At 37.0% G+C, this 7,902-nt stretch overlaps 1 pseudogene; it reads right to left on the reverse strand.

The window, feature by feature from the left end:
• Positions 1–1,262: 1,262 nt before the first annotated feature.
• The window catches only part of LOC110106464, a 17,344-nt pseudogene continuing 10,704 nt past the window's right edge, over positions 1,263–7,902 (reverse strand).

Below are 7,902 nucleotides of genomic sequence, written 5' to 3' on the forward strand. Positions count from 1 at the left end.
TCTTAATATTGCTTCTATTCATTATTGCAAAAATGACTTCCTCCATCACTGATTAGAACTCTATGTATTTCAAATCTAGAAAAATTATTTTTTCTTAAAAAAAACTATCATAACCTTAGCATCAGTTCTAAGAGTTGCCACTCCTTTAATCCATTTTAAAATATAATTAATAGCAATGAGAATATATTGAATTACATGGGATTGCACAAAAGGTCCCATAAAATATAATCCTCAAACATCAAATATCTCAACCTCTAAATTATAGTTCAAAGGCATTAAGTTTCTTTTTGAAATATTGCCTAATCTTTGACATTGATCATATTTTCTAATATATTCATTAACATCCTTAAATAGAGTAGGTCAAAAAATTCATATTTGAAGATTTTAGAAGCAGTTGTACAACCTCCAAAATGTCATCAATTATCCACCCAAAAAGCTTTTTTAAAATCACTTAAAATCCTAATCAATTTACTTTCTTGATGTTTTTCTAAGTTTACAATAATGATTATAGGAAGAGTTGATTTGTCACCAAGGAAATCATACTTAAGATGCTTGGGTAAAATCTTAAGCTCTAAATTAGGAGCTTCATCTATATAATGATCACACAAAAAATTATTTTTCAATTATTCAACGTGACAACCGTGTTCTAATACCATTTCTTGGATTCAATGGAAATGAAAAATAACTTTCATTATCTCCGAATTACATGTTAAATCATCGAGAAAATTAATGGAAACATACTTGAATCAATTGAAAATGCAGAATTGAGATTATGATGTTTTTAATCTTCCATGTTTGAAGCGGCATTCTCCAAGAGAGCGACATGTCCCTTCTTTTCACTCAAGATGGAAAAATGAGAGAAATAAAAACTTCACCGCATAAACTGGAAACTATGATCCTTTTATACTTTAAATATATTTATTTTATTTCAATCCATCATCAACAACAACAATAACAATAAATCTTTATCCCATTATTCGGGAGTCGACAACATGAATCCTTTTTCTATATTATATCTTGTTCAAGGTCAAATTTCAGCCCATCATTGAAATAAAATAAATACTTGGACTCTACGTAATATTTAAATCGACACAAATTTAATTGAAATGTCACATAAGTAAAATAATAATTTAATTCTTAAATAGACCACGAATTTAATTAGCCCAATTTTAGATAGCAATTAATATATAATACTTAATTTATATGTATAAATATATGAATCCACGTATAAAAGTTTCCCAACGTCTTAAACTATGTGAAGATACAGCATTTAAACTCTTATGGATCTATAAACTGAGTGTTAATAGGAGCAAGAAGAGTAAAAAGCAGAAAATTTGCAACATATACCAAACCAGCACGCCAATATTGCAGGCAGGTGTTTAATCAAAGAAAGAAAACTACACAGCATGAACTTTATACAACTTCTGAAAGAGCAATAGAAGAAATTCATAGGACATTCAGAGTATCTCATCTTTATTTAAATAATTTAAGCTTCGTTTGGGACGGCTTTTTTATCGCTTCTTAAAGTTGATTTTTGTACTAAAAATTTATTTTAAGAAACTGTAAAAGCGCCTTCCCAAATGAAGCCTTAATCTTAAAATTCTGCAATCCATGGTCTTCTAATCAACGTTTAAAAGACCAGCTTCTTCATAGTACTGAACTGAATCAGAAATAGCCTCCTTTAGTGTCCTGTGCTTCCAACCAATCTTCCTCAATTTCTCCGAACTCATATGTAAATCTACGCCCAGCCCACGGAAACTGTCATTTAATAACAAAAATTCAGATTAATAAAACATGAAATAGGAAGGATGGTAATATATGTAATCTTCCTGCATCAAGATAGCGGCAAGTCTTACTTTTCAGGGTATTTGAAACCAGGAAATATGGTCTTCAACATGTCGAAGAGGTCACCAATTTGAATGGGGTCAAGCGTGCAAATATAACGCCCAGATGCCTCTTGCTTCTCATATATCATAAGCGCTGCATCAGCTACGTCTCTAACATCCACAAAATGCCAGTTACGATCTTTCTCCATAAGGTCACTGGATCCTATACAAGTTGTTGATTCATCTTTCCACTGTTATTTTTTTTAAGATGGATAGTTTAAGGTTTTACAGGATTCTTATAGTTAGGGGTGTCAATTCGGGTCGACGGGTCGGGTTCGGGTGGAACCCGACTTGACCCGGGCGTAAACGGGTCAACCCGAACCCGACGTATTTAAATAAACGGATCAAAAAATTAAACACGAACCCGATCCGCACGGGTTGCCGGGTTGACCCAACCCAACCCACGGACCCGTTTAATTCAAAAAATGGGAGACGTCATGCTACGGCGGGAGTGGAGTCGACGACGCGACGTCCACCTGCTGCCTGCAGACCGCGGAGGTTGCATTAAAAATAGACGGTGCGACTAGCGGAGGCCGGAGTGGTGCAGACGGATGCGATGCAGCGATGGCGTCTGGCGGAGCGGCACGGACCGACAGACCCCGTAGACTCACGGAGGCGCAAATGCGACTGGCTCGGAACCCCAAACTGGCAATGCGGCGGACGTGACTCAGCGATGGGCAGAATGACATATGTGATGGTTTGACCGCGATGGACAGACACGGGAAAGACAAACGAAGTAAATTCGGATTTTCAAAATATAAACGGGTCAATTCGGGTTGACCCGCGGGTTTCCGGGTCAATCCGAACCCGACCCGTTTCACAAACGGGTTGACCTAAACCCGAATTTTTCCGGGTCGGGTCCGGGTCGGATTTCAGGCCGTGTCAAAAATTGACACCCCTACTTATAGTATTAAGGAAACTAAGACTTCGTTTGGGACAGCTTGTTTGTTGCTTATTAACGCAGTTTTTTAGTACAAAAATTAAAATTTTTATACTAGAAAGCTACTTTAAGAAGCAACAAGAAAGTTGTCCCAAACAAAGTCTAAATCAGACTACTTGGTTATTGGTATAGTACATAAGTGTACCTTTCAAAACGTCGAGGAGCAAGAAGCTGCTAACATTCACTGTTGATTGCAGTAGAGGTCCAATAACTATACTTGGACTGAGAGTGACCAAATCAAGTCCAGTTTCCTGAGCATGTCTGAATGCTTCCTTCTCTGCCATTGTCTTGGAAAGGGAATACCAATCCTACCAACATCACGAACATGAATTCTACTTTGTAAACATTTTAGATTATTTAAATAGTTAAAGTGAAGGCAGTTCATTGATTGTTAATGCCCCAAGCAATGGCTACAACTGCACTTCTGGTGTGAGGTCTATTTAAGGGAAGTTAAGATTTTACATTGCCAATATAAAAACACTAACTAATCCTATATCTTAAACTTTCTTCTTTTAACTGTTTATGTGATGCGGGCCAAACACTTCTAATTAGCTTCACATTTTCAAGGCCTTCATCACAAAGGTAGCAATTTTAGCCTTCCTCACCCTTATTCGAGGACATTTCTCGTCTCTGAGCACAATTTTGGCAAGGAAACAAATGGTTTAATCTCAGGCATTGCAGCATTTGGAAAGGCAAAACTCTGCATCATCCTCTATTAATGGCTTAACAGTTTGTTGACAATAAATATGAAGGCAATCTTAACAAAAAACAAAAAAAGAACAACAGAGAAAAAAATTTATAACTGAATGCCAATATATTCTTTTTGCATGTTGGCAATGATTAATGCGGTGGGTCTGTTCATTGAGTTTCCATCTTATCCACAATCAGCAAATGATGTTAGTTTGCCGTAAGGTATTTGCTCGCAAGAGTTCTTTGATACTCAAGCTAGTTCTTTAACCTAAAAATAATTTATTCTATCTAAACTAGAAGGGAGAGCTCCCTGAGAATCAAGTTCCTAGTTCTTTCCTGAGGCAAGGGCTCATTTGGTCTCCCGAAGCTAGGAAACTCGATTTGCTAAATCTAACATCTGGCGAGACGTAGTTAGAACAAACATTAATGTGAAACGCAACAAACCACCAACGATATCTTTTTTACAAGCAAAATGAGTGGATAAAATCATCATTTTCAAAGTGTTTCCTATACACAAGAAAGCAAATGAGCCCTAAGAATAAAATTCAAAACTGAATGCCTTTACTAAATAAAATGCTCACTATAGTCACATATATAGCTCGTCAAGAACACTATAAACATTGTAAAAGATGGTTGCAATATAATCCTATCATACATCTGGGATCGCTTCATATTAGCTTTCAATGTCATACAAGAACCATAATTAATTGATATGGCCTTTGAGCATTCTAAGTTGAATGCATTGGTTAGATCATACGCGGGTAATTTAATTCGAAAATGAGACTTTAATTTAGCTTTTAACCCCATGCAAATTTTAAATGAAAGAGTGATTACGCATTTTTAAAATTTGATTTAATTTTTTTAAAATTTGTGCAGCATTCTTAGACCATATAATTAAGGGTTTGATATATTGGTCAGAGCACATTTTAAAAATTAAATTTTAATTTAACTTATTTTTGACCCCTCACAACATTCTCAAACTTTGTATTTGAGAGTTTGATATGTTTGCTGGAGCACATTCAAGGATTATATTTAAAAATAAAATTTTAGTTTAACTTATGACCCTGCACAACAATTTTGAACTTTGTCTTCGAGCATTTAGTAAATTTGATGGAATACATACGGGGTATTTTAATTTTCTTTTAAGTGGTGTGCATGCTTTTCATTGCATTTGCATGATGCACTTGAATAGTGCATTTGTGTGCTTTCAATATATTTGCAAGCTTTGTGTTGTACTCATGCGATGCACTTGCACACTTTTTAATACATTTGCATAGTATTTTCACATGCTTTTCACTATATGTTATTCACTATTTTTTATTTTAAAAAATAATAGTTCTTATTTTGGGATAACTACATGCTTTTTGAGGCAACTGAGCACTTATCAATGTGATGACATACATCTCGAGGCACCTGCACGCACCCGCACACACGCCCACACACGCACATGCGCGCGCGCACGTGTACTTGCACGCACCCGCACGCACTCGCGCGCACACACACACACTACATATATTATAATAATTTTACTTATTTTTTATTTTTATTTTTATTTTTTGCTTTCTATTTTTCTAGAGACAAAAAAAGAGAGGAAGAGGCATAAAAGAGTGATAGGTGGAAGTTAGGAAGACAAATGGGGGGGGAGGCCGTCATGAGGAAGAAAATATCAATGTTTTGAAGGTTGATGACAGATTTGATGGTGAGAGGTTGTCAGAATTGATGGTCTAGAGACGTGAGATAGTGGTTGCAAGTTGGGAAGTGTGGATGAGTTGTTGGCTATAAATGTCCCAGGGAAAGGTGGTCTATTGGATAGCAAAGAGAGGAATGAGGGGACCAACTAGAGAGGAGAATGGCCCGTGGTGGAAAAGACGTGATGGGGTGGATAGAGGTGGGAATAGAGGAGCAGGAGGGTCGTGTAGAGCCCATTTTGCAAGAGAGAGAGGTGAGTTGAGGAAATGTTGGCTGTGACAAAAAGATGGGTTTTGTCGAAGGAGTTGGAGAGGTCGATGGTGGCATCGGTGGTAGGGCTTGTCCGATGGTTGTGGTCTTACTGTCTAGTGGCACGCACCAGGTGAGGAAAGCTGGGGTTGTGCTTGTAGGCGACTTTGGCGCTTAACTAGGGTGTGTGCGAAAGAGAGGGTGGCGAGCAGGTTGTGCAAGAAAAGGCAGAGACTTGTATGACATGGGTGCGACTGACTTGCTAAGTGTTGGCTGGGAGAAGAGGAGATTAAACTGGTTGCCTGGGTGGATTATCTCACTCAACAAAGAGGGAAAGAAGTGACGAACAACAACAGGAGAGTGCGAATAAGAAAAATAGGATTGGAATTATTATTATTATTTTTTATTTTAAGTTCATCATTTTTTTATCATATGTGAAGATCAAGATTGAATTGCAAGATGCAGTGAGGACTTTGGTGCAAATGAGAGTAATATTTTTTATATTATTATTATTATTGTTGCGTCCTGGAATATTCACGGCGGTAGAGAAATATATGATTTAACGTCTTAGCATTGTACGAAGATCTAGCACACAAGCAGATAAGAGAGGGGGTGAAACATTCATAAGAGACACCGGAGTTTTTACGTGGAAAACCCCTGAAAGGGGGAAAAACCCAGTTTGAATGAATCCACTAGTATTTGTAGTCGATTACAAATGAGGCCCTTCTTAGGGAGAAGGCCGGATTGATGTAGCAAATGTACATCATATAGATTGCATTACATGGTAGGAGTTACATATACATGTTTGTTTGGTCAGAAGGACCTTAGTCGGCAAGAGACCGGGGTCAGAAAAACTGTGGTCTTTTGATGAAGGTCGGAAGGACCCTAGTAATAAAAGTCTTAAATACATACATTGTTACAATAAAATATTAAAATACAAGATTACAAGTCTCAAGGCTCAAGCTGGTGGCTGGTGCTTGCCGCCTGGCGAGTGGCGAGCTCCTTTTTGTCTTTCACCCTTTAACCTGCAAGGCTGCAAAAAAATAAACAAATAAAAGCAACAATTTGTTGACTACTAGCACCCTGGAAGGCTAGCAACGAAAGGCGAAAGCCGTAGGGCCGTAGGCTCAGGATGAACCTAGCAAAGAAACATCATCTGCAACAAGAACAAAAAATATGCCATCCAAAGTTACAAATTAGTAATGTTCTATTCAATTAAATAGTATATGCTCAAACCAAACCAATTTATAACTCGGTTGCATCTAACTGTGTGTCGTAACTAATGCATAACTTCACCAATGTTCTTCATCATCGCCTTATAATTTATAAACATCAGTCATTCAGCACTTCAGCAGTTCAAACAGCTGCAAACTGCAGCTCAGATTCTAATTTCCAAGCAAAAATTCCACACTCAGCTGCAAGCTGCACTTCAGCAGCTGCAAGGTTAACAAATCAGACATCAAATAACATCAAATAACAGCTGGAAGGTTAGTTGTTTCAACAGGCAAAATTCCATTCTCAGAGTCTCAGATCTATTTGTTTGTTCTCAGAATCTCAGAGCCCAAAAATTTCAAATAACATAAACAATATGCTTATACTCCAACAGTCCAAGGTTAACAATTAAATTCCAACTGTCTAGATCCCAAAACATTCAATTGCAGATGCCAATAACAGCAAAACAAATTACTATACAAGGTTAACAATTAAATTCCAACTTTCCAACCCAGCAACACTCCAACAGTACAACTCCAACAATTAAATTCCAACTGTCCAACACAGCAAAACAAATTACTATACCGGCTCTAGTTATAGTTATACACTTATACCATCAGTTAAATCGGCATTCAGCAACACCAACACTGGCTATTAGAAAATTAACATAAAGCAGAGAAGAAGAAATTAATCAAAACAATGACAGAATACTGATAAAGCCACCAACACTGGCTACTACAGCAGCAAGCTTAACATAAAGTCATTAGTCACAAACAATATAAAGCAGTGAAGATAAAAAACCAGATGGTCCAAATTGTCTCAACATAGAACATAAAGCAATGAAGGATAAGAGTTAAGATGCTAAATTCACTGAGTCTGTAGGGTTGATCGTTTGAATTCCGTCGAAATTAAAACTCATTATATCATCTGTCACCGCATCAAGCTATGGATCTTTTGTATCTACTACAAAAGCAGTATATAAATTTGTTACATTTTATAGTTCTAGTTATACACTTATACACTAAATTCAATAAAGTAATAATTGTTACCTTGATCACCATATAACCAATCTTTTGTGCATACCAACGCTTCCATAATATCATGTTTCAATGCACTTCGATATTGGTCGAGAACTCGACCACTATTGCTAAAAGTACTTTCAGATGCCACAGTGGAAATCGGTATGCACAAAACATCACGAGCCATTCTTGAGACTTGAGGAAACCTGAACTGGTT

Source organism: Dendrobium catenatum, unplaced genomic scaffold (genome assembly GCF_001605985.2).
Source record: "Dendrobium catenatum unplaced genomic scaffold, ASM160598v2 fragScaff_scaffold_925, whole genome shotgun sequence".
Classification (NCBI taxonomy): domain Eukaryota; kingdom Viridiplantae; phylum Streptophyta; class Magnoliopsida; order Asparagales; family Orchidaceae; genus Dendrobium; species Dendrobium catenatum.